The sequence below is a fragment of the Rhinoraja longicauda genome, chromosome 16 (genome assembly GCF_053455715.1).
Source record: "Rhinoraja longicauda isolate Sanriku21f chromosome 16, sRhiLon1.1, whole genome shotgun sequence".
NCBI lineage: Eukaryota > Metazoa > Chordata > Chondrichthyes > Rajiformes > Arhynchobatidae > Rhinoraja > Rhinoraja longicauda.
This window is the reverse complement of record NC_135968.1, coordinates 1,392,793-1,420,398: the sequence shown is the minus strand read 5'-3', so window position 1 is coordinate 1,420,398 and position 27,606 is coordinate 1,392,793. Positions and strand designations below refer to the sequence as shown.

Sequence of the window (27,606 nt, the reverse complement as noted above, 5' to 3'; positions counted from 1 at the left end):
AAAGTCAGCGTCCAGACTCGGCCGTGCTCCATGGCGTTCCGGCGTTCCCGCCGCTCTGCGGGAGGCAGTTCCCGGATCCAGCAGGAGATCCCGTCCCTATTTTACACAAAATGTGTCCGGGGCGATCAAGCTCCCGTATCGGGGGAATCCCAGCTTCCCGCGCCGGGCGATCTGACCCGGGTCGAACCTTCTGCGGCTTGGAGCTTCCCGACATCAGTCTCGACCCGAGACTGCGAGCTCCTCGATGGTGAAATCCGCAGGCTTGAAGGGCCGAATGCATCTATTTTCTATGTTTCTATGTTTCTATAAATAGTTCACAGCGCCCCCTCAGAGGGCTTCAAACGCTAGGTCGAGGCTCAAATGTTAGGCCGCAGAGCGACCGGAGATACGATCCAGAAAACAATCGCATCTCCGGCAAGGTAAGAGATTGAAGAAAGGTCCCGTCCCCCCAACCCCCCACATAAAACAAACCAGGGAACATTAACACAAACGTTTAAAAACACACTAAAAAAGACGAAAAGACCAGCAGGCTGTTGGCGAGGCTGCCATCACCGACAGAGCCACCAGGTGTGTAAACGAGGGTTCAAAAGAGACGAAAATCACGGAAAATGCAGAATAGATCAGTGTTAGCCCGAGGGGGGGGGGGGGGGGGCACAAAGCAAACTTTAATCCGGAGGACAGTCAAACTCGTCCGACAACTACGATGGGGGAGGGATGGAAAGAGAGGGAAAGCAAGGTCAGGACACAACAGTGATCGGGCTGATCACCAACGGCGATGAAACAAAATACAGAGCAGAGGTGCAAAACCTGGCGGACTGGTGCTCTGATAACAACCTGGTCCTAAATACCACGGTAGGTCACACAACGGGGAATACGCCCCGATCTCTATCAACGGGGACAGTGTGGAGAGAGTGTCCAGCTTCAAGTTTCTGGGCACTCACATTTCAGAGGACCTAACATGGTCCAATAACACTGCTGCGCTGGTCAAGAAGGCACAGCAATGACTGTTCTACCTAAGAACACTGAAGAAGTCTGGTCTACCCCAACAGCTGCTGACGACCTTCTACCGCTGCACCATAGAGAGCATCCTAACGCATGGCATCCCTGTGTGGTACCTCAGCTGCACGGAGGCAGAGAGGAAAGCTCTACAGCGGGTAGTCCATAGAGCTCAGAGGACCATCGGAACACAGCTACCAGCCTTGGAGGGCATCTACAACACACGATGCCTCAGAAAAGCCTCTTCACACAAAGACTCTTCACACCCCTGCAACAGTCTGTTCGAACTCCTTCCATCGGGCAGACGATACAAGGCCTTCTACGCCTGCACCTCCAGACTCAGGAACAGCTTCATCCCCAGGGCCATAGCTGCTCTGAACCGGTCCTGCTGAGCCGGATGGTCACATCGCACAGCGAACCGGCACAGACCTACTTGCACTTTATTGTGTTTTAAAACTGTTCTAATTTGTTTCATTGGGTTGTTTAAATTAATACTGACTAGCTAATTAATTTATTGCATCGTATGGGAGGCACATTCCCAATCTCGTTGTACCCCTGTACAATGACAATAAAGATATATTGTATTGTATTGTATTGTATTGTATTGTATTGTATTGTATTGTATTGTATTGTATTGTATTGCTTGAAGTTAGAGAAGTCAATATTCATACCAAAGAGAGACACAAAAAGCTGGAGTAACTCAGCGGGTCAGGCAGCATCTCTGGAGAAAAGGAACAGGTGGCGTTTCGGGTCGAGACCCTTCTTCATTCTCAGAACGACCTTTCTGTCCTGGGCCTCACGTCCACTGTCAGAGTGAGGCCCAACACAAATTGGAGGAACAGCACCACGAATCTGCACGTTAGTGCAGTGGGTAGAGCTACTGCCTTACTGCACCAGAGACCCAGATATGGTCCTGGCTGTGGATTGATGCGCTACGCACCCCCCCACCCCCACTCCGCAGGGCCCTGTCCGGACTTACCCTGGCGCACAGAATGCGGGGCCTGTGGTCCTCCTGGGACATCTGCGATTCCATGCTTCCCGAACGGTCCATCAAGAAAATAAACTCTCCCACCATGGCCTTGGTTGCAGTCTTGGGAAAGCTGGGGAAGAGATTCACCATGACCGCAGCCTCCCCCATCAGCGTCCCTGTGTGAAGGGGGGAGAGAGGGAGGGAGAGAGAGAGAGAGAGAGAGAGAGAGAGGGAGGGAGAGGGAGAGAGAGAGAGAGAGAGAGAGAGGCAGGTCAGGAGACTGAGAACCTTGTGATCTGGTACCAAGACAGAGAAACATAGAAAAATAGGTGCATGAGCTGGCCATTCGGTCCTTAAAGCCAGCACCGCCATTCAACATGATCATGGCTGTCTGCTTTCCCCCCATATCCCTTGATTCCTTTGGCCCTAAGAGCTAAACTCTCAATAGAAAATAGACAATAGGTGCAGGAGGAGGCCATTCGGCTCTTCAAGCCAGCACCGCCATTCAATGTGATCATGGCTGATCATTCTCAATCAGTACCCCGTTCCTGCCTTCTCCCCATACCCCCTGACTCCGTTATCCTTAAGAGCTCTATCTAGCTCTCTCTTGAATGCATTCAGAGAATTGGCCTCCACTGCCTTCTGAGGCAGAGAATTCCACAGATTCACAACTCTCTGACTGAAAAAGTTTTTCCTCATCTCAGTTCTAAATGACCTACCCCTTATTATTAAACTGTGGCTCCTTGTTCAAGAGGAGTTGAGTATAGGAGCAAAGAGGTCCTTCTGCTGTTGTACAGGGCCCTAGTGAGACCGCACCTGGAGTACTGTGTGCAGTTTTGGTCTCCAAATTTGAGGAAGGATATTCTTGCTATTGAGGGCATGCAGCGTAGGTTTACTAGGTTAATTCCCGGAATGGTGGGACTGTCATATGTTGAAAGACTGGGGCGACTCGGGTTGTATACACTGGAATTTAGAAGGATGAGAGGGGATCTTATCGAAACGTATAAGATTATTAAGGGGTTGGACATGTTAGAGGCAGGAAACGTGTTCCCAATGTTGGGGGAGTCCAGAACAAGGGGCCACAGTTTAAGAATAAGGGGTAGGCCATTTAGAACTGAGATGAGGAAAAACTTTTTCAGTCAAAGAGTTGTGAATCTGTGGAATTCTCTGCCTCAGAAGGCAGTGGAGGCCAATTCTCTGAATGCATTCAAGAGAGAGCTAGATAGAGCTCTTAAGGATAGCGGAGTCAGGGGGTATGGGGAGAAGGCAGGATATAGTGTGGAAACAGGCCCTTCGGCCCAACTCACCCACACCGGCCAACAATGTCCCAGCTACACTAGTCCCACTTGCCTGCGCTTGGTCCATATCCCTCCAAACCTGTCCTATCCATGTACCTGTTTAACTGTTTCTTAAATGATGGGATAGTCCCAGCCTCAACTACCTCCTCTGGCAGCTCATTCCATACACCCACCACCCTGTGTGTGAAAATGTTACCCCTCGGATTCCTATGAAATCTTTTCCCCTTCATCTTGAACTTATGTCCGCTGGTCCTCGATTCCCCTACTCTGGGTAAAAGACCGCAGTTCTACAAGACATTGTTGAGGCCACATTTTGGAGTACTGTATGAAAATAACTGCAGATGCTGGTACAAATCGAAGGTATCACAAAATGCTGGAGTAACTCAGCTAGTCAGGCAGTATCTCTGCAGCGAAGGAACGGGTGACGTTTTGGGTCGAGATCCTTCTTCAGACTTTTGGAGTTCTGTGTTCAGTTTTGGCCACCCTGCCAGATGAGGTCGTTTATCCGCTGGAGGAGGTAGTTGAGGCGGGTGCCGTTACAACGTTTGAGAAACAATTGGACAGGTACATGGATAGGGTAGGTTTAGCGGGATATGGGCCAAACGCTGGCAGGTGGGACTAGTGTAGAAGGGGCATGTTGGTTGGTGTGGGCAAGTTGGGCCGAAGGTTTAGTCTAGTTTAGTTTAGATTATTGTCACTGCTTTTGTTGCGTGCTAACCAGCCAGCAGATCGACAACACATGATCACAACAGAGTCATTTACAGTGTATGGATGATACATGATAAGGGAATAACGTTTAGTGCAGGATAAAGCCAGTAAAGACCGATCAAAGATAGTCCAAGGGTCACCAATGAGGTAGATGGTAGTTCAGGACTGCTCTCTGGTTGTGGTAGGACGGTTCAGTTGCCTGATAACAGCTGGGAAGAAACTCTGGAGGTGTGCGTTTTCACACTTCTGTACCTCTTGCCCGATGGGAGAGGGGAGAAGAGGGAGTGGTAACTTCCACGCTGTGACTGTAAACTACAGTGCACCAGTCATTGAAAGCAAGTGTGCAGGTGCAGCAGGCAGTGAAGAAAGCGAATGGTATGTTGGCATTCATAGCAAGAGGATTTGAGTTTAGGAGCAGGGAGGTTCTGCTGCAGTTGTACAGGGCCTTGGTGAGACCACACCTGGAGTATTGTGTGCAGTTTTGGTCTCCTAACCTGAGGAAAGACGTTCTTGCCTTAGAGGGAGTACAGAGAAGGTTCACCAGATTGATCCCTGGGATAGCGGGACTTTCATATGAGGAAAGACTGGATAGACTGGGCTTGTACTCGCTGGAATTTAGAAGACTGAGGGGGGATCTTATAGAAACATATAAAATTCTTAAGGGGTTGAAGAGGCTAGATACGGGAAGATTGTTCCCGATGTTGGGGGAGTCCAGAACCAGGGGTCACAGCTTAAGGATAAGGGGGAAGTCTTTTAGGACCGAGATGAGAAAACATTTCTTCACACAGAGAGTGGTGAGTCTGTGGAATTCTCTGCCACAGAAGATAGTTGAGGCCAGTTCATTGGCTATATTTAAGAGGGAGTTAGATGTGGCCCTTTTTGCTAAAGGGATCAGGGGGCATGGAGAGAAGGCAGGTACAGGCTACTGAGCTGGATGATCAGCCATGATCATATTGAATGGCGGTGCAGGCTCGAAGGGCCGAATGGCCTACTCCTGCACCTATTTTCTATGTTTCTATGTTTACAGGGACAGACAGCTCACTGACTGACACAAGGTTGACACAACGTGCTGAAACTCAGTACAGGCAGCATCTCTGGAGAGAAGGAGTGGGCGACGTTTTGGGTCGAGACCCTCCTTCAGACCCATTCCAAGCTGGGTTATAGAGAGCCAACTGTGCATAAACTCCCCGCGGCAAGACAGAGACCAATCCACACTACCCAGGGTGCAAAGAACTACACCACCCAGGGTGCAAAGAACTACGCTACCCAGGGTGCAAAGAACCACACTACCCAGGGTGCAAAGAACCACACTACCCAGGGTGCAAAGAACCACACTACCCAGGGTGCAAAGAACCACACTACCCAGGGTGCAAAGAACCACACTACCCAGGGTGCAAAGAACCACACTACCCAGGGTGCAAAGAACTACACTACCCAGGGTGCAAAGAACTACACTACCCAGGGTGCAAAGAACCACACTACCCAGGGTGCAAAGAACCACACTACCCAGGGTTCAAAGAACTACACTACCCAGGGTGCAGAGAACCACACTACCCAGGGTGCAAAGAACCACACTACCCAGGGTGCAAAACTACACTACCCAGGGTGCAAAGAACTACACTACCCAGGGTGCAATGAACTACACTACCCAGGGTGCATAGAACTACACTACCCAGGGTGCAAAGAACCACACTACCCAGGGTGCAAAGAACCACACTACCCAGGGTGCAAAGAACCACACTACCCAGGGTGCAAAGAACCACACTACCCAGGGTGCAAAGAATTACACTACCCAGGGTGAAAAGAACTACACTCCCTAGGCATCAGAGGGCCCACACTCCCCCAGGGGATGTCGTCAACACCACCCTACCAGACCCAGCCCCCCACCTCCCCCCACACCCTGACCCACCCACCTGGGGCGGCCGTCTCCAGACCCCCTTCGACCACCGCGCTCGGCTCATGAACCTTGTCGCAGTAGATTAGGAACTCCACGTCCCGGTCAAAGCCATGTCCGTCTGCCAGAGAGAGCTGGAGGGGAGATCACAACACAGAGTGAGATAGCAGAGAGAGATGGGCCAAAGGACACCGGTCAGTGTGCAGATATCCCCCTGAGAGAGAGGGACTGAGACACACCGGTTCAGTGTGTAGATATCCCCGTGAGAGAGAGAGACAATAGACAATAGGAGCAGGAGGAGGCCATTCGGCCCTTCGAGCCAGCACCGCCATTCACCGTGATCATGGCTGATCATCCACAATCAGTACCCCATTCCTGCCTTCTCCCCATATCCCTTGATTCCGCTATCTTTATCTATCTCTTGAAAGCATCCAGAGAATTGGCCTCCACTGCCTTCTGAGGCAGAAAAATCCACAGATTCACAACTCTCTGGGTCAATTATTTTTTCCTCATCTCCGTTCTAAACGGCCTACCCCTTATTCTTAAACTGTGGCCCCTGGTTCTGGTCTCCCCCAACATCGGGAACATGTTTCCAGCTTCTCGTGTGTTCAATCCCTTAATAATCTTATATGTTTCAGTAAGATCCCCTCTCATCCTTCTAAATTCCAGTGTATACAAGCCTCGTCGCTCCGGTCTTTCAACAAATGACAGTCCCGCCATCCTGGGAATTAACCTAGTAAACCTACACTGCACTTCCTCAATAGCAAGAATGTCCTTCCTCAAATTTGGAGACCAAAACTGCACACAGTACTCCAGGTGCGGTCTCACTAGGGCCCTGTACAACTGCAGAAGGACCTCTTTGCTCCTATACTCAACTCCTCTTGTTATGAAGGCCAACATTCCATTAGCTTTCTTCACTGCCTGCTGTACCTGCATGCTTCCTTTCAGAGTGGGAGACAGCGGTCAGTGTATAGATATCCCCGAGAGAGACTGAGAGACTCCAGTCAGTGTACAGATATCCCCCTGAGAGAGAGGGACTGAGAGACTCCGGTCAGTGTACAGATATCCCCCTGAGAGAGAAGGACTGAGAGACTCCGGTCAGTGTACAGATATCCCCCTGAGAGAGAGGGACTGAGAGACTCCGGTCAGTGTACTGAGGTGGGGCTTTCTTTGATAAGCCTCTGCTTCTGACGATAAATCCATCAGTTAGTTGCTCCCATCAGTTAGTTAGTCACTGCGGCACGGTGGCGCAGCGGTAGAGTTGCTGCCTTACAGCGAATGCAGCGCCGGAGACTCAGGTTCGATCCTGGCTACGGGTGCTGTCTGTACAGAGTTTGTACGTTCTCCCCGTGACCTGCGTGGGTTTACTCTGAGATCTTCGGTTTCCTCCCACACTCCAAAGACGTACAGGTATGTAGGTTAATTGACTGGGTAAAATGTAAAAAAATTGTCCCTAGTGTGTGTAGGATAGTGTTAATGTGTGGGGATCGCTGGGCGGCGCGGACCCGGTGGGCCGAAGGGCCTGTTTCCGCGCTGTATCTCTAAATCTAAAAAAATCTCTCCTCTCCATGACCACTGTCCCTTGGATGATATGTTTGTAGCACCAGAGACCCGGGTTCCATCCTGGCTACGGGCGCTGCCTGTACTGAGTGTGTACGTTCTCCCCGTGACCTGCGTGGGTTTTCTCCGGGTGCTCCGGTTTCCTCCCGCCTTCCAAAGACGTCCAGATTTGTAGGCTAATTGGCTTTCGTATCAATGTAAAACTGGCCCCAGTGCGTGTAGGAGAGTGTTAATGTGCGTGGACCGCTTGTCAGCGTGGACACGGTGGTCTGAAGGGTCTGTTTCCACGCTGTGTCTCTGAAGTCAACCACACTAAAGTGTCTTACCTTGGCTGACGTTTTCTCCGGGTTCAGGAACTCCACAGGTGTAACCTGACAATTGGACTGGACTCGGGAGATGCGAAGAGGGTTGTGGAAGTGGGCCTCAACTTCCAACGTGTAGGGCAGCTTGCCCACAGGGGCAGAGGCATTGGTGATTTTGGGACCTTGCGTACCTGGAAGAGTTAAAGGCAGTCTGGTTAGAATGGGGGACGGTGGGGGTGAGGGAGCTTCACCCTGTGTCTGACCCTGTCCCTGGGAGTGTGTGTGTGTGTGTGTGTGTGTGTGTGTGTGTGTGTGTGTGTGTGTGTGTGTGTGTGTGTGTTGTGTGTGTGTGATGGTGCGGAGGGAGGGAGCTCCACCCTGTGTCTGACCCTGTCCCTGGGAGTGTGTGTGTGTGTGTGTGTGTGTGTGTGTGTGTGTGTGTGTGTGTGTGTGTGTGTGTGTGTGTGTGTGTGTGTGTGTGTGTGTGTGTGTGTGTGTGTGTGTGTGTGTGTGTGTGTGTGTGTGTGTGTGATGGTGCGGAGGGAGGGAGCTTCACCCTGTGTCTGACCCTGTCCCTGGGAGTGTGTGTGTGTGTGTGTGTGTGTGTGTGTGTGTGTGTGTGTGTGTGTGTGTGTGTGTGTGATGGTGCGGAGGGAGGGAGCTTCACCCTGTGTCTGACCCTGTCCCTGGGAGTGTGTGTGTGTGTGTGGGACGGGGCGGTGCAGGTTGGTCTCGGGGGGGGGGGGGGGGGGGGTGAGGGTCGGAGCTGTTTCCCCAGGGGGCTGCCTCACCTGCGGGGGAGTAGCGAGGGTTCAGCACCGCGGGCAGGGTGAACCTGACCGCCCCGTCGGCCTCGAGCGGCAGCTCCTGGACCAGGCGGAAGCAGACTGTGACCTTGTCCCCGGGCGGCAGGTTGCCCACGCTGCAGCTGAAGATATCGCTGCTACTCTGGTCTTCCATGAGCAAGAAGGCCTGATGTCCCGAGGAGATGGCGTCATCGTAGTCATCCTTGGCCTGTGGGTGCCAGCGAGAGGGTTGTGGTTACACACACACACCAGGGAGAGGGTTGTGCTTACACACACACCAGGGAGAGGGTTGTGGTTACACACACACACCAGGGAGGGTTGTGCTTACACACACACACACACACACCAGGGAGAGGGTTGTGCTTACACACACACACACCAGGGAGAGGGTTGTGGTTACACACACACACACACACACCAGGGAGAGGGTTGTGCTTACACACACACACACCAGGGAGAGGGTTGTGCTTACACACACACACCAGGGAGAGGGTTGTGCTTACACACACACACACCAGGGAGAGGGTTGTGGTTACACACACACACACACCAGGGAGAGGGTTGTGCTTACACACACACACACACACACACACCAGGGAGAGGGTTGTGCTTACACACACACACACCAGGGAGAGGGTTGTGCTTACACACACATACACCAGGGAGAGGGTTGTGGTTACACACACACACACACCAGGGAGAGGGTTGTGGTTACACACACACACACACACCAGGGAGAGGGTTGTGCTTACACACACACACACACACCAGGGAGAGGGTTGTGCTTACACACACACACACACGCACCAGGGAGAGGGTTGTGCTTACATACACACACACACACACCAGGGAGAGGGTTGTGGTTACACACACACACACACACACACCAGGGAGAGGGTTGTGGTTACACACACACACACACCAGGGAGAGGGTTGTGCTTACACACACACACACACACCAGGAGCACCTCATTCCCCAGGGTGCGTCCACAATTCCCCCAAACCATGGATTGTTCCCGGATAGTGAAAGGCCCGGATAGAGTGGATGTGGAGAGGATGTTTCCACTAGTGGCAGAGTCTAGGACCAGAGTTCCTTTAGGAAGGAGATGAGGAGGGATTTCTTTAGTCAGGGTGGTGAATCTGTGGGATTCATGCCGCAGAAGGCCATTAATGGATATTTTTAAGGCAGAGACAGGTAGATTCTTGATTAGTACGGGTGTCAGGGGTTATGGGGATACAGCAGGAGAATGGGGTTAGGAGGGAGAGATAGATCAGCCGTGATTGAATGGCGGAGTAGACTTGATGGGCCGAACGGCCCAATTCTGCTCCTCTCACTAATGATCTTATGAAGACCATAGATCCCAGGGTCCCACCGCAAGACGTTGGGAGGTCATGTTGTAGTTGCATAATGGTGAATCCGCATTTAGAGTACCGTATCCAGTTTTGGGCACATGATAGGAAAAATGTTGTCAAGCTGGAAAGGGTGCGGAGAAGATTCACGAGGATGTTGTCAGGACTCGAGGGCCTGAGCTGCAGGGAGAGGTTGAGCAGACGAGGACTCTATTCTATGGAGCACAGGAGGGGTGATCCTACGGAGGTGTTGGGAGTGTTGTCGAGCAGCGGGATCTCGGAATGCAGGTACATAGTTGCTTGAAGGTGGAGTCGCAGGTAGACAAGGTGTTGATAGTAGAAGTTGGGAGGTCATGTTGCCGTTACGTAAGATGTTGGTGAGGCTGCATTTGGAGCATTGTGTTCAGTTCTGGGCACCATGTTACGGGAAAGATGTCAAAGCTGGAAAGGCTGCAGAGAAGATTTACGAGGATGTTGTCGGAACTCAAGGGGCCGAACTATAGGGTGAGGTTGAGTAGGCTGGGACTCTATTCCTTGGAGCACAGGTGGGATGAGAGGTGATCTTATAGTGTAAAAAATCAGGAGATGGAATAGATCGGGTCTTTTACCCAGAGTCGGGGAATTGAGAACCAGAGGACATAGGTTTAAGGCGAGGGGGGAGGAAAGATTTAATAGGAACCCGAGAAGCAACATGTTTCACATGTAGGGCGGTGGGTATACGGAACAAGCTGCCGGATGAAGTAGTTGAGGCAGGGACTATTGCGACATTTAAGAAACATTTAGACAGGTACATGATTAGGACAGGTTTGGAGGGATATGAGCCAAATGCAGGCAGTTGGGAAATGTTGGCCGGTGTGGGCAAGTTGGGCTGAAGGGCCTGTTTCCACGCTGCTCGACTCTATGACAAGACCACAGGCCCCAGATTCCCAGCATCTCTCTGACTGATCGCCCAGTCATAATTTTCCTATACTTCCATCAGGTCAGAGTTGTGAATCTGTGGAATTCTCTGTCTCAGAAGGCAGTGGAGGCCAATTCTCTGAATGCATTCAAGAGAGAGCTAGATAGAGCTCTTAAGGATAGCGGAGTCAGGGGGTACGGGGAGAAGGCAGGAATGGGGTACTGATTGAGAATGATCAGCCATGATCACATTGAATGGTGGTGCTGGCTCGAAGGGCCGAATGGCCTCCTCCTGCGCCTATTGTCTATTGTCCAACTCAGGAGCCCTCCACCCCACCCCACCCCGACCTCCCGCATCTGCAAGGGATATCGTGCCACCACAACCTCCCCTCCCATCACATCGCCTCCCCGACCTCCGGCCCCCCTGGTTCCGGCTGATCACTCACCTTCTCCTTCTCCTTTATGGTGGCCACGATGGTCTTGCCTCCCACCTGCGCTTCGAAGTGGTAGACAGCAGAGTCGCTGTCCATGGGGAAGACAAACATGGCCTCCAGGGGGTCCGACTCCTCGTTCACATACTCCAGGCTGGCAGAGAGGTCGGCCACAAACCCCTTCACCTCCAGGCGGGCCGAGATACCCTTGAGAGGCACTATCACAGGGGAGAGGGCAATGGGGTGAGGGCGAGTTCCATCCCACACCATCCGTATAAACCCCACCGCCTCCCAATCACTACCACTGTGTACAATCGCAATGGATCTAACCTCTTCCCATTTATTCCCATTGACCGCAATCCCAATGGACCCCGTCCCTTCCCATTTATTCACAAAATGCTGGAGTAACTCAGCAGGTCAGGCAGCATCTCAGGAGAGAAGGAATGGGTGACGTTTCGGGTCTGAAGAAGGATCTCGACCCGAAACGTCACCCATTCCTTCTCTCCTGAGATGCTGCCTGACCCGCTGAGTTACTCCGGCATTTTGTGAATAAATACCTTCGACTTGTACCAGCATGTGCAGTTATTTTCTTACACGATCCCTTCCCAATCTCTCCCACTGTACACAATCCCAGCCAGACCTCATCCCTTCCCCTCATCCACAATCCCAATGGACCAGACCACTTCCCATTCCCTTCCACTGCACACAATCCCAATGGATGTCACCCCTTCCCATTTATTCCTACGATCCAGAATCCCAATAGATCTAACCTCTTCCTATTCAATCCCACAATTCCGATGGACTCGACCCCTTCCCATTTGTTCCCCACTGCTTCGTCGTGGTGGCTATCCATCGAGGTCGAGGATGATGGTCTACGATCCGAAGAACAAAGACACCTGTGCGTGCGTTTGTTTAACGTGTACTTGATGTTGCACTCCAAGAAGCACACGCTCCTTCACAAATCAATCAACTCATTCCAATGGCAAGGGGACCAAGATGATTGGAGCCTTCATCCGCCTCCACAGCCATTGAGGTCTTGTAGGTTCAATCGTTCTTAGTCTGGACCCTCATCCTGGACCTCACCGCCATGGGTGGCCCTACCAGCAGCTAGTGCTTCCGACGGCATCGTTCTCGGAATCATGGGGGCACGCAAGCCTCTTCACCACAACAAGGTGAACGATCCGAAGAACGATCCCACTGCTTCCAATCCCAATGGATCTCATGCCTTCCCATTCACTCCCTCTGTACACAATCCCAATGGATCTCATCCCTTCCCACCATCCCGAATCCCAGTGGATTCCATTTACCCCCACTGTATATAACCCCAATAGATCTAATCTCTTCCCATTCAGTCCTGCAACCCCAATGGGCCTGACCCCGTCCCATTTATTCCCACTGCACACAATCCCAATGGACCACCTCTTCCCACTTATTCCCACTGTACGTCATCCCGGTTTGTGGAATTTTCATTTGACGAACCTGCCTCTGAGAAAATGTAGAAACAAGGAACCACTGATGCAGGTTTACTCAAAGTAACTTAACAGGTCATAGAAACAGAAAAATAGGTGCAGGAGGAGGCCATTCGGCCCTTCGATCTAGCACCGCCATTCAATATGATCGTGGCTGATCATCCAAAATCCGTACCCTGTTCCTGCTTTTTCCCCATATTCCTTGATTCCTTTAGCCCTTAGAGCTAAATCTAACTCTCTCTTGAAAACATCCAGTGAATTGGCCTCCACTGCCTTTTGTGGCAGAGAATTCCACAGTTTTTCCTCATCTCAGTCCTAAATGGCTTGCCCCTTATTCTTAAACTGTGACCCCTGGTTCTGGACTCCCCCAACATCGGGAACATTTTTCCTGCATCTCGCCTGTCCAATCCTTTAAGAATTTTATATGTTTCTATAAGATCCCCTCTCATCCTTCTAAATTCCAGTGAATACAAGCCCAGTCGACCCATTCTTTCATCATATGTCAGTCCCGCCATCCCGGGAATTAACCTGGTGAACCTACGCTGCACACCCTCAATAGCAAGAATCTCCTTCCTCAAATTAGGAGACCAAAATTGCACACAATACTCCAGGTGCGGTCACATCAGGGTCCTGAACAACTGCAGGACCTCCTTGCTCCTAAACTCAAATCCTCTCGCAATGAAGGCCAACATGCCATTAGCATTTTTCACTGCCTGCTGTACCTACATGCTTACATTCAGTGGCTGATGTACAAGCACACCCAGATCTCGTTGCACCTCCCCTTTTCATAATCTGACACCATTCAGATAATAATCTGCCTTCCTGTTCTTACCTCCAAAATGGGTAACCTTACATTTGTCCACATTACACTGCATCTGCCATGCATCCGCCCACTCACCCAACCTATCCAAGTCACCCTGCAGCCTCACAGCATCCTCCTCGCTGCTCACACTGCCACCCAGCTTTGTGTCATCCGCACACTTGGAGATGTTACATTTAATTTCCTCGTCTAAATCATTAATATACATTGTAAATAACTGGGGTCCCAGCACCGAGCCTTGCAGCAAGCCACTAGTCACTGCAGGTCAAACTCCAAGTTTCTGGAGTACCTCTTTGGGAAGGGTCCTGACCCGTAATGTAACCTGTCCATGTTCCCCAGAGATGCTGCCTGGCCCACTGAGTTACCCCTTACGTGGCAATGAATTCCACAGGTTCACCACCCTCTGACTAAAGGAATTCCTCCTCATCTCCGTTGTAAAGATACGTCCTTTTATTCTGAGGCTACGTCCTCTGGTCCTGGACTATCCCACTAGTGCAAACATCCTCTCTACGCCCACTTTATCCAGGCCTTTCGCTATCTGGTAAGTTACAATGAGGTCCTCCCTCATCCTTCTAAACTCAAGCGAATACAGGCCCGGTGCTGTCAAACGATCATCATATGTTAGCCCAAGTGTGTGTGTGTGCTGGCTAGGACTGGATGGGCTGAATGGCCACTGTCAACATTGAGAGGAAACGTGGTGTAGGTGGGCGTCTCCTTACCTGGGGCGTTCGAAGCTGTGAAGAGTCCACACTGTCCTTCCATTGTGTCGCTGCAACGCAAGGAAAAGTCATGAGTACCATGGTGGTCTCTGGTTCCACTGGCCTCCCCACCCACCTTCTCTGCTCGTCACGTGGCCCAGTCGCTCTGAGCCCAGCACACCACCAGTCACCCACACGCCAACCATCGCTGACTGTGCTCCGAGGCTGAGAAGAATCACTCAGACCCCCCCCACTCCCCAGACGCCACTAGATGGGGATCATCAGGGCAAGGTGGAGGTAAAGGAGGAGCACGCTGTGCTTGCTTTCATCGGTCAACGCATTGAGGACAAGAGTCAAGAAGTCATGATTAGAACTGAGATGAGGAAAAACTTTTTCAGTCAGAGAGTTGTGAATCTGTGGAATTCTCTGCCTCAGAAGGCAGTGGAGGCCAATTCTCTGAATGCATTCAAGAGAGAGCTAGATAGAGCTCTTAAGGATAGCGGAGTCAGGGGGTATGGGGAGAAGGCAGGAACGGGGTACTGATTGAGAATGATCAGCCATGATCACATTGAATGGTGGTGCTGGCTCGAAGGGCCGAATGGCCTCCTCCTGCACCTATTGTCTATCAAGTCTACTCTGCCATTCAATCATGGCTGATAGAAGTTTATTAGATTATGAGAGGCAACATTTTCCCATGAAGGAAAAATCAGATACTAGAGGGCATAGTTTTAAGATGAGAGGGGCAAAGATGATAGGAGATGTGTGAGGCGAATGTGTGGAACGCGCTGCCAGGTGCGATGGTTGAGGCAGATACAAGGTGGTGGCGCGGTGGCGCAGCGGTAGAGTTGCTGCCTCACAGCGCTGGAGATCCGGGTTCGATCCTGACCACAGGTGCTGTCTGTGACCACATGTTCTCCCTGTGACCACGTGGGTTTTCCGCAGGTACTGCGGTTTCCTCCCACACTCCAAAGACTTTCGGGTTTGTAGGTTAATTGGCTTCTGTAAATTGTCTCTCGTGTGGAGGATAGAACTAGTGATTGTGGGTCGGCACGGACTCAGAGGGCTGAAGGGCCTGCTGCATCTCTAAACTAAACTAACGAATAGTGGCATTTAAAAGACTTTGGATAGGTGCATGAATATTCAGGGAATGGAGAAATATGGATCATGTGCAGTCAGATAAGAATTGATCTCGGCATCATGTTTGGTACAGACAATGTGGGCAGAAGGGCCTGTTCTTGGGCTACACTCTTCTGTGTTATAAGAATGACCACAATCTACATGGGGGAGAAATCGGAGAACTAGCAAACTGCACACAGCAGCACCAGAGGTCAGGATGGAATCCAGATCTGTGGAGCTTTGAGTCAGCAGCACTTATTGGTACATCAGGCAAAACTACAGAAGTGTGAATACGCACACCTCCAGATTCAAGGACAGTTTCTTCCCAGTTGCTGTCAGGCAACCAGTCAGGTCCCATCCTACCAGAACTAGAGAGCAATCCTGAACTGCTGTCCATCGCATTGGAGATCCTCACATTATCTTTGATCAGGCTTTACAGGACTTTATCACTAAGCTTTATTCACGTTATTTCCTGTATCATGTATCTTTACAACGTGGCTGGCTCAATTGTAATCATGTGTTGTCTTTCTGCTGACTGGCCAGCACGCAACAAAAGCTTTTCACTGTACCTCGGTACACGTGACAATATCTGAAGAAATGGTCTCGACCCGAAACGTCACCCTTTCCTTCTCTCCAGAGATGCTGCCTGAGTTACTCCAGCTTTTTGTGTCTATCTTTGACAATAATCTAAACTCAACGAAACCACCTCAGTACACGTGATGATAATAATAAACATTAACCTGAACCTCCGTATATGTTCCAATCCAAGGTTACCGACCTTAAAACGATTATTATCCAATGCTTCTCGCTCCGTAGATGCTGCTGGACCTGCTGAGTGTTTGCAGTGTGTCCTGTCTTTATCTCAGATGCCACGTCTTTCGACCCTCCCAACTACAAAAAATGTCACCTAGCGACCTCAGCAACCGCTCCCCAACAGTTTGCTTACAGGAGCCGCAGGTCCCTTTACAAACAGGGATACGCCCGGGTAAATCCAACGTGAAAACAAGGCACAAACACTCTCCGTCTCACAGTATTGTGCGGGCCACACCTGTGGACTTGCTCTGAATACCAAATTCCACACACGTTACGTAAATGAAAACTAAAAGAATGGGGGTCATTTGGCCCATAACCCTCGAAGCCGTTCCTATCCATGTACCTGTCCAAATGTCTTCTAATCTTTCCGATTACTTACTTTAGTCTTTGACTGTCTTCTGCAGTTGTACAGAGCCCTAGTGAGACCGCACCTGGAGTACCGTGTGCAGTTTTGGTCTCCAAATTTGAGGAAGGATATTCATGCTATTGAGGGCGTGCAGCGTAGGTTCACCAGGTTAATTCCTGGAATGGCGGGACTGTCGTATGTTGAAAGACTGGAGCGGCTAGGCTTGTATACACCGGAATTTAGAAGGATGAGAGGGGATCTTATCGAGACGTATAAAATTATTAAGGGGTTGGACACGTTAGAGGCAGGAAACATGTTCCCAATGTTGGGGGAGTCCAGAACCAGGGGCCACAGTTTAAGAATAAGGGGTCGGCCATTTAGAACGGAGACGAGGAAAAACTTTTTCAGTCAGAGAGTTGTGAATCTGTGGAATTCTCTGCCTCAGAAGGCAGTGGAGGCCAATTCTCTGAATGCATTCAAGAGAGAGCTAGATAGAGCTCTTAAGGATAGCGGAGTCAGGGGGTATTGGGAGAAGGCAGGAACGGGGTACTGATTGAGAATGATCAGCCATGATCACATTGAATGGTGGTGCTGGCTCAAAGGGCCGAATGGCCTCCTCCTGCGTCTATTGTCAGCGGGACAGGCAACATCTCTGGAGAGAAGGAATGGGTGGTCTCGACCCGAAACGACACCCATTCCTTCTCCAGAGATTTTGCCTGTCCCACTGAGTTACTCCAGCATTTTTTGTCTATCTCCCTTCCATTGCCTCAATTTATACCTCACGCTGTCTTGGCAAGGCCAGCAGCATCATCAAGGAGGCGAGACACATTGCCAACTCGCTCCTTTCTCCCATCGGGCAAAAGGTACAGAAGTGTGAAAACGCACACCTCTAGATTCAGGGACAGTTTCTTCCCAGCTGTGATCAGGCAACTGAACCATTTAACCACAACCAGAGAGCGGTCCTGAATTAGTATTGCTGACCCTTGGCCTAGCTTTGACTGGACTTTACTGGACTTTATCTCGCAGTAAACGTTACTCCCTTATCATGTATCTATGCACTGTGAATGGCTCGATTGTAATCATGTATTGTCTTTCAGCTGACTGATTAGCACGCAAGGTATCTCGGAACCGGTGACAATAAACTAAACGAAACTAACCCATTGGGAAGGTACAGGAGTCTGAAAAATATGACCTCCAGTTACAGAAACATCTTCTTCCCTACAATTATTCGGCTCTTGAACACCACAAACACCAATTAACCTTCAAACAAGGAGGTATTTCTTTAGTCAGAGGGTGGTGAATCTGTGGAACCCATTGCCACAGAGGGCTGTGGAGGCCAAGTCAATGGCTATTTTAAGGCAGAGATTGACAGATTCTTGATTACTAAGGGTGTCGGGGGTTATGGGTAGAAGGCAGGAGATTGAGGTTGAGAGGGAAAGATGGATCATCCATGATCGAATGGCGGCACGGTGGCGCAGCGGTAGAGTTGCTGCCTTACAGTGAATGCAGCGCCGGAGACTCAGGTTCGATCCTGACTACGGGCGCCGTCTGTACGGAGTTTGTACGTTCTCCCCGTGACCTGCGTGGGTTTTCTCCGAGATCTTCGGTTTCCTCCCACACTCCAAAGACGTACAGGTATGTAGGTTAATTGACTGGGTAATATGTTTTAAAAAATTGTCCCTAGTGTGTGTAGGATAGTGTTAATGTGTGGGGATCGCTGGGCGGCGCGGATTCGCTGGGTCGAAGGGCCTGTTTCCGCGCTGTATCTCTAAAAAAAGATTTCTTTAAAAATGGCCTAATTCTGCTCTGAGAGAGAGAGAATTAGGAACTTTGGGTTTTTGTTTTGTATGGCACCAATATATATATTTATTTTTATTTATTGAACTTTATTTCTTTAACTATTGTATTATCTATTGTGTACTGTGTTTACAGCCCTGTTATATTGCTGAAAGTAAGAATCTCATTGTTCCAGTTTGGCACCCTGCACAATTAAACACTCTCAACTCTTGAATCTCTGCCGTGCTCTTCCTCTGCACATCCTTCCTGTGGTGAGGTTCTCAGACGCAACCAGAACTGCACACGATGCACCCTCACCAACGTTTAGTACAGCTGCAACATCACGTCCCAAGCCTCATCCTCCTTGTCTCAGCCTTTAATGGAATTGGTACCTAAAGCCATCTTCCTCGCTAAACGCAAATTGGAGGAGCAGCTTCTCATATTTCGCTTGGACGGCCTAAAGCACAGTGGTATGAAATGTGATTTCTCTCACTTCAGGTAGCCCCGACATTCCCTCACTCTCTAATCCCTTCCCCACCCCCACCCAAGTTGCACTGGCTTCTCGTTTTCACCCCACAAACAGCTAACAATGGCCTGTTTCCTTTAGCATCGTTACTTTTCTGCATATCTTTTATTCATTGTTCTTTATCTCCCTACATCATCGTCTATATCTCTCGTTTCCCTTACCAGGTACCATTCTGAAGGGTCTCAACCCGAAACGTCACCCAATCCTTCTCTCCAGAGATGCTGCCTGACCCGCTGAGTTACTCTGGCTTTTTGTGTCTATTTTCCCCTCTCTTCTCCCTCTATGCCAGGGAGCTGTGGACTTGCATCCTGAGGTCCCTCTGTACAACAACTCCCCTAACTCCCTGCCATTTACTCTGCGTGTCATACTTAAATTTTACTTCCTCTCTTTTTTTTAACCGAGATTTGGGTTCCATGTTACATCCTACCTGAATTTGACTGTAAATTGTCCCTAGTATGTCGACCCGAAACGTCACCTATTCCTTGTGGCTGTACTTTCATTAGTGTCACACTCAGTAGCCTTCGTAGACTAAACAACCCTGTGATCCCACTTGTTTGAGGAGTCTCAGTGAATCTGTGGAATTCATTGCCACAGAAGGCTGTGGAGACCGTTAATTGATATTTTTAAGGCAGAGATGGATAAATTCTTGATTGGTACGTGGGTCAGGGGTTAAGGGTAGAAGGCAAAAGGCAGAAGAAATGGGGTTGAGAGGGAACGATAGATCAGCCATGATTGAATGGCGGGGTAGACTTGATGGGCCGAACGGCCTAATTCTGCTCCTATCACTTATGAACTGACTCTGCCCCTCACTGTCCAGTGGCGGAAGGACCCGAGACTATGGTCCTCTCCCACAGAGCCTTGGCGTTGGCAGCACCGAGCTTCAGTGCGTCCCTCAGCATGTACTCCTGCAGTCTGGGATGAGCCAGTTGGCAGCATTCCCCGAAGGACATCTTGGTGTGCTGGGAGGCCCAGGGGTTTTGGGAAGACCGGGACATCTCCCAGCCAGGGGGTGCTGGCAGTTCACAGAGGCGACCTGCCCTCTCCCACGCACCCACCGTCCCACACCCGTTCCAGGTAGAACTGCTCACCTTCCTGGCACGATCTCTCTCTTGTTCAACCTCCCTGTCTTTTAGTTGAGAGAGACAGTGCCAAAATAGGCCCTTCAGCCCACCGAGTCCGTGTCGACCAGCGATCCCTGCACACCAACACTGTCCTATACACACACACACACTAGGGACAATTTACAATCATACCTAGCCAATTAACCTACAAACCTGTACGTCTTTGAAAGGTGGGAGGAAACTGGAGAAAAGCTAGACAGGTCACGGGTGGAACATGCAAACTCCGTACAGATAACACCTGTGGTCAGGATCGCTGATCCGGCTTCCGTTGGGAGACACAAGGGACTGAAGGTGCTGGAATCTGGCCCAACAAGCAATCTACCCAAAGGCAGCATCAGTGGGTGGAAAGGAATGGTTGGCATTTCTGGTCAACACCCTGCATCAGTCCGCCCGGACTTTCCACTCACAGATGCTGCCCGACCCACCTGCTTCCTCCAGCTCATTGCTTATCACTCTCCCTTTTTCTCTCCTTTTCACAACTTGCTCTCTCTCTGTCCTTTTTCTTACTTTTCTTCCCTCTCTTTGTCTCTCCTTTCTCTTTCTATCTCCTTTCATCATACTCCTTTTTATCCTACCTCCCTCTCCTTTTCACTCCTTTTCTCTTCGTTCTATTCCTGTTATTCTCGCCCTGTTTTTGACTTCTCACTTTTCCCCTCTCTATCCCTTTCATTCCATCTCTCCCCTCTCCTCCTCTTTCACCTCTCCTCTTTCTCTCCCCCCCCCCTCTCCTCCCTCTCGTCTCTCTCACCCTCTCCTCTCTCCACTATCCTCCCTCTCTTTCACCTTCTCTCCTCCTCATTCCTCCCTCACCTCTCTCTCTCCCTTACACTCTCCCCTCCCCCCTCTCTTCTCACCTTCTCTCTCACACACTCCTCACATTCTATCTCTCTCTATATCTCTCTCTCTCTCTCTCTCTCTCTCTCTCTCTCTCACTTTGATATTTCAACAGATATTTACCCTTTCTCTGGCTGCCGCTTGCTGTTTTCCTGTTGCCGGTCTTTGGCACTGCCTGCAAAACTCTGACTAAACGCCTCTCCCTTCCCACATGATGCCACTGGCACTGACTCGGCGCTGAGGCTTCAAGTCCTGGGAGTGTCTCTCAATTGTGGAACACAAATTACTTCCTGATTCCGCCCAACTCAAGCCTGGCCGAGTTTATTCCACCTCCCCACCTTCGAAAGGAAGGCAGCCAGCATCATCAGAGACCCCACGCCACCCTGGCCACACTCTAATTTCACTCCTGCCCTCGGGGAGAAGGCACGGGAATCTGAAAACAGTGACCTCCAGGGTCAGGAACGGCTTCTCTGCAACAACTTGAACACTGCAAACACTTTGAACTACGATTTGCCTTGATTCCACTGGCGACTTTGGCCCTTTATTTTGTTTGCACTAATAAAGGGAATTTTATTTATTCTTTTTTTTTGTTTGTTCATAGAAACATAGAAAATAGGTGCAGGAGTAGGTCATTCGGCCCTTCAAGCCTGCACCGCCATTCAATATGATCATGGCTGATCATCCAGCTCAGTATCCCGTACCTGCCTTCTCTCCATACCCCCTGATCCCTTTAGCCACAAGGGCCACATCTAACTCCCTCTTAAATATAGCCAATGAACTGGCCTCAACTACCTTCTGTGGCAGAGAATTCCACAGATTCACCACTCTCTGTGTGAAAAAAAACATTCTCATCTCGGTCCTAAAAGACTTCCCCCTTATCCTTAAACTGTGACCCCTTGTTCTGAACTTCCCCAACATCGGGAACAATCTTCCTGCATCTAGCCTGTCCAACCCCTTGAGAATTTTGTAAGTTTCTATAAGATTCCCCCTCAATCTTCTAAATGATTTTATCTCTTCAATATTGTATTTACAGACCTATTATGCTGCTGCAAGGAAGAATGTAATTGTTCCATTTCGAAATATGTGGCAATCAAACACACTGGACTCCTGACTCATCAAGCTGGAACGAGCGCAGCGGAGATTTGTGAGGATATTGCCAGGATTGAATGGCCCAAGCTATCGGGTGACCTGACTCCTGGGAGAGCAGGAGGCTGAGGAATGATCTTATAGAGGTGTAGAAAATTATGACAGGAATAGATAGGGTGAATGCACAGAATCTTTTACCCAGGGTAGGGGAATCAAGAACAGTAGGACAAAGGTTTAAGGTAAGAGGAGAAAGATTTAAAAGGAACGTGAGGGGCAACTTTTTTTAACAAAAAGGGTTCGTTTCGATCGTTTCGCTCAACACCTTCGCTCAGTCCGCCTTAACCAACCTGATCTCCCGGTGGCTGAGCACTTCAACTCCCCCTCCCAGTCTGACCGTTCTGTCCTGGGCCTCCTCCAGTGCCATAGTGAGACCCATCGCAAATTGGAGGAACAGCACCTCATATTTCGCTTGGGCAGCTTGCAGCCCAGTGGTAAGAACATTGACTTCTCCAACTTTAGATAGTTCCTCTGTCCCTCTCTTCCCCTCCCCCTTCCCAGTACTCGCACTGTCTTCCTGTCTCCACCTATATCCTTTCTTTGTCCCGTCCCCCCGATATCAGTCTGAAGAAGGGTCTCGACCCGAAACGTTACCCATTCCCTCTCTCCTGGATGCTGCCTGACCTTCTGAGTTACTCCAGCATTTTGTGATGCCTTTACAAAAAGGGTGGTAGGTATATGGAACAAGCTGCTGTAAGAGGTAGTTGAGGCAGGGATTATAACAACATTTAAAAGACATTTGGACAAGTACATGGATGGGAAAGAATTAGAGGTGATATGGGCCAAACACAGGCAAATTGGAGTAGATGGGGCATCATGGTCATGGTTTCAAGGTCTCAAGGTCAGTTTATTGTCACATGTACAAATTATGGTACAGTGAAATTTGAGTTGAGTCGAGACGAAGGGCCTGTTTATGTGCTGTATGACTCTATGACGTTCTACCATGAAGATAGACACAAAACGCTGCAGCAACACAGCAGGACAGGCAGCATCTCTGGAGAGAAGCTGTGGTGACCTTTTGGGTCCAGACCCTTCGTCAGACAAGAGGGAGTCTGGAGATATAGAAGCACAACGTGAGAAATCGACAGGTCAAAGCCAATGATGATAAGGAAATGTGGTAGGAAGGAACTGCAGATGCTGGCTTAAACCTGAGGATAGATTATCAATGGGGATAGTGTGGAGGGAGTGTCCAGCTTCAAGTTTCTGGGCACTCACATTTCGGAGGACCTAACATGGTCCAATAACACTGCTGCGCTGGTCAAGAAGGCACAGCAACGACTGTTCTACCTAAGAACACTGAAGAAGTCTGGTCTACCCCAACAGCTGCTGACGACATTCTACCGCTGCACCATAGAGAGCATCCTAACACATGGCATCCCTGTGTGGTACCTCAGCTGCACGGAGGCAGAGAGGAAAGCTCTTCAGCGGATAGTCCATAGAGCTCAGAGGACCATCGGAACACAGCTACCAGCCTTGGAGGGCATCTACAACACAGAAAAGCCACCAACATCCACAAAGACTCTTCACACCCCTGCAACAGTCTGTTCGAACTTCTACCATCGGGCAGGCGATACAAGGCCTTCTACGCCCGCACCTCCAGACTCAGGAATTGCTTCATCCCCAGGGCCATAGCTGCTATGAACAGGTCCTGCTGAGCCGGATGGTCACATCGCACAGTGAACCGGCACAGATCTACTTGCACTTTATTCTGTTTTAAAGCTGTTACAATTTGTTTCATTGGGTTGTTTAAATTAATACTGACTAGCTAATTAATTTATTGCATCGTATGGGAGGCACATTCCCAATCTTGTTGTACCCCTGTACAATGACAATAAAGATATATTGTATTGTATTGTAAAATGCTGGAGTAACTCAGCAGATCAGGCAGCATCGCTGGAGAGAAGGAATGGGTGACGTTTTGGGTCGAGACCCTTCTTCAGATTAGAGTCAGGGGAAAAGGAAACGAGAGATATAGAGGGTGAAGTATAAAACAAAATCTTCATTCATTTGTTCTATATTTCTCTACTTCACGTTAGAATGGACTTGTTTTCTAATTGTCTATTTTTGCTCTAATGTTTTAGGTTATTTTTGGGACATTTTTTTCTTTTCTCTGTCTGTAGAATGTTTGCATAATTTATGCTTGAACTGAGTCTGGGCTGCAGCAAACAAGATTTTCTAGGTGCTTATGTATCTAAGGTTATCTGGATTGATGAAATTCAACCCTCAAACTATGACTCATTCCCTCGTGATGGTTTTGCAAGCTTGGCATTTTGCCCTGCCTCTGTGCATGTCATGGAGTGATTAGTAAATACAGTGTGTATTTCTCCACTCTCCTGTAAGCTTGAAGAGGTCACAGAGATATGGAGGGGAAAATTCACTTGCACAACTTTTGTAGTATTGAACAATTTTGGGCCCCATATCTGAGGAAGGATGTGCTGGCTCTGAAGAGGGTCTAGAGGAGGTTTACGAGAATGATCCCAGTAATGAGTGGGATAACATATGATGAGCGTTTGATTGCACTGGGCCTGTGCTCGCTGGAGTTTAGAAGGATGGGGGGGGGGGGGGGGGGCTCATTGATAGCTATCGAATAGTGAAAGTCCTGGATGAGTGAGTGGATGCAGAGAGGATGTTTCCACTAGTGGGAGAGTCGAGGACCAGAGGTCATAGCCTCAGAATTAAAGGGTGTTCCTTTAGGAAGGAGACGAGGAGGAATTTCTTCAATCAGAGGGTGGTAAAACCGTGGAATTCATTGCCACAGACGGCATTGGACGTCGTCAAGGGATATTTTGAAGGCAGAAATAGATAGATTCTTGATTAGTAAGGGTGTCAGGGGTTATGGGGATTTAGTTTTTTCGCTCATGTGTCAGATGACATTCTGCCAGCGCTTTGCCACAGTCACTGTGCAATGCTGACATGACAATAAAGAACCATTGGAATTATTGGTCCCGACTCAATACAGTAGTGGCATTAAATAAACTTTTGGGTAGGCACATGGATATGCAGGAAATGGAGGGCTATGGATTATATGCAGGCAGATATGAGTAGGTCTTGGCATCATGTTTGGTACAGACATCGTGGGCTGAGGACCTCTTCCTGTGCTGTACTGTTCTATGTATCTCAACATCTCCACCACATCTGGACCCCTCATCTCCAAATCCACCCGGCCTACCTCAGCAGAGAGGGATGGAGCAGCAACCACACCCTTGCCTCCCACCGCATCGCCACTGTTGACCTTCCTGACCCCCTCCCTGCCCTTGGTCCCCTCGGTCCGGCCAAACTCTCACCTGCTTCATCTCCTCCTTGGTGGCTACGATGTGGGCCGAAGGGCCTGTTTCCTTGCCGTACTGTTTCTGTGTCCCATGATACGGTCCTGATGCAAATGGGATTGGTGTAGATCGGCTAAAACGGTTAACAAGGACATTGTGGGCCGAAGGGCCTGTTTCTGTGCTGCATTGGTTCTGCAGATTGTACAGATGCGCCATAGAAAGCATTTTATCGGGAAGCATCACAGCATGATTTAGGGACAGCTCCATCCAAGACCACAAGATCTCACAGAGAATTGTAGACGCAGCCCAAACCAATCGCCCTTCCATTGACTCCATTTATACCTCACGCTGCCTTGGCAAGGCCAGCAGCATAATCAAGGACAAGTTGCACCCTCTTCTCCCCTCTCCCATTGGGCAAAAGGTACAGAAGTATGAAAACGCACACCTCCAGATTCAGGGACAGTTTCTTTCATCAGGTAACTGAAGCATCCTATCACCAACAACTAGAGAGCCATCCCGAGCTACTATCTCTGTCATTGCTGACCCTCGGACTATCTTCGACTGGACTTATTCCGTGTACCATGTGTCTGTACACTGTGGACAGCTCGATTGTAATTATGTATAGTCTTTCTGCTGACTGGTTAGCAGGCAAAAAAAGCTTTTCACTGTACCTCGATACACGTGACAATAAACTAAGAAGGGTCTCGACCCGAAATATCACCCATTCCTTCTGTCCAGAGATGCTGCCTGTCCCGTTGAGTTACTCCAGCATTTTGTGTCTATCTTCAATGTAAACCAGCATCTGCAGTTCCTTCCTACACTCTCGGGGAGCAACCCTGCCTGAGATCATCTGTTACCGGCCCTAATTTGTCCTGGTCTTTTCTTGCATTCAGTCTTTCTTCCCTATAATTAGTCTGAAGAAGGGTCACAACCCGAAACATCACCCATCCTTTCTCGCCAGATGCTGCCTGTCCCGCTGACTTACACCAACACTTTGTGTCTATGGACTACAGGTGCAGTAGGCCATTCGAGCCAGCACCGCCATTCAATGTGATCATGGCTGATCATTCTCAATCAGTACCCCGTTCCTGCCTTCTCCCCATACCCCCTGACTCCGCTATCCTTAAGAGCTCTATCTAGCTCTCTCTTGAATGCATTCAGAGAATTGGCCTCCACTGCCTTCTGAGGCAGTGAATTCCACAGATTCACAACTCTCTGGCTGAAAAAGTTTTTCCTCATCTCCATTCTAAATGGCCTATCCCTTATTCTTAAACTGTGGCCCCTTGTTCTGGACTCCCCCAACATTGGGAACATCTTTCCTGCCTCTAACGTGTCCAACCCCTTAATAATCTTATACGTTTCGATAAGATCCCCTCTCATCCTTCTAAATTCCAATGTATACAAGCCTAGTCGCTCCAGTTTTTCAACATATGACAGTCCCGCCATTCCGGGAATTAACCTAGTAAACCTACGCTGCACGCCCTCAATAGCAAGAATATCCTTCCTCAAATTTGGAGACCAAAACTGCACACAGTACTCCAGGTACGGTCTGACTAGGGCCCTGTTCAACTGCAGAAGGACCTCTTTGCTCCTATACTCAACTCCTCTTGTTATGAAGGCCAACATTCCATTGGCTTTCTTCACTGCCTGCTGTACCTGCATGCCTCCTTTCAGTGACGGATGCACTAGGACACCCAGATCTCTTTGTACTTCTCCTTTTCCTAACTTGACACCATTCAGATAATACTCTGCCTTCTTATTCTTCCCACCAAAGTGGATAACCTCACATTTATCTGCATTAAACTGCATCTGCCCACTCACACAACCTGTCTGAGTCACCCTGCATCCTCATAGCATCCTCTTCACAGTTCACACTGCCACCCAGCTTTGTATCATCTGTAAATTTCCCAATGTTACTTTTAATCGCTTCAACTAAGTCATTAATGTATATTGTAAATAGCTGCGGTCCCAGCACCGATTCTTGCGGTACCCCACTAGACACTGCCTGCCATTCTGAAAGGGACTTGTAGAGATACAACATGGCAACGGGTCCTTCGTCCCACTGAGACCTCGCCGACCATTGATCACACCCGTCCATCTACACTTGGCGCTGGGACGGTGGAGAGAGTTGGGACCAAGGACGGTCCCAAGTTGGCCATGTTTGGTGCTGGAGGTCAGGGAGCAAAGTTCTCCAACGCAGTTCAACTTCTGCAGGCTGTACCTGTCCCCCCTGATGTGGACAAATCTAACCTGACTCCACCTCACGCACGCATCCCACGCACGCATCCCACCCCACGCATCCCACCCCACCCCGACCCGACCCCAGCTGAAAACCCTGGACAAACAAGATGGCGTCAAGTGGCACCAGGAGTCACTTTGACGTTCAACCAAAGGGGGGGCGGGATGACATCAGCCTGCAACCAATCAGCTCGAGGAACGATTGACAAACAGCGCTGACGACCAATG

General features: G+C 49.7%; 1 pseudogene across 1 annotated transcript in view; it reads right to left on the bottom strand.

The window, feature by feature from the left end:
- The window catches only part of LOC144601064 (von Willebrand factor A domain-containing protein 5A-like), a 31,731-nt pseudogene extending 10,835 nt beyond the window's left edge, over nt 1-20,896 (bottom strand). Inside the window, exons 1-7 of the transcript XR_013548234.1 lie at nt 20,855-20,896; nt 14,221-14,270; nt 11,228-11,430; nt 8,520-8,742; nt 7,753-7,919; nt 5,886-6,000; nt 1,976-2,142 (exon numbers count right to left, since the gene is read on the bottom strand). The product of XR_013548234.1 is annotated as a von Willebrand factor A domain-containing protein 5A-like (transcript). The remainder of the gene's footprint in view (nt 1-1,975; nt 2,143-5,885; nt 6,001-7,752; nt 7,920-8,519; nt 8,743-11,227; nt 11,431-14,220; nt 14,271-20,854) is intronic.
- Nucleotides 20,897-27,606: the final 6,710 nt, after the last annotated feature.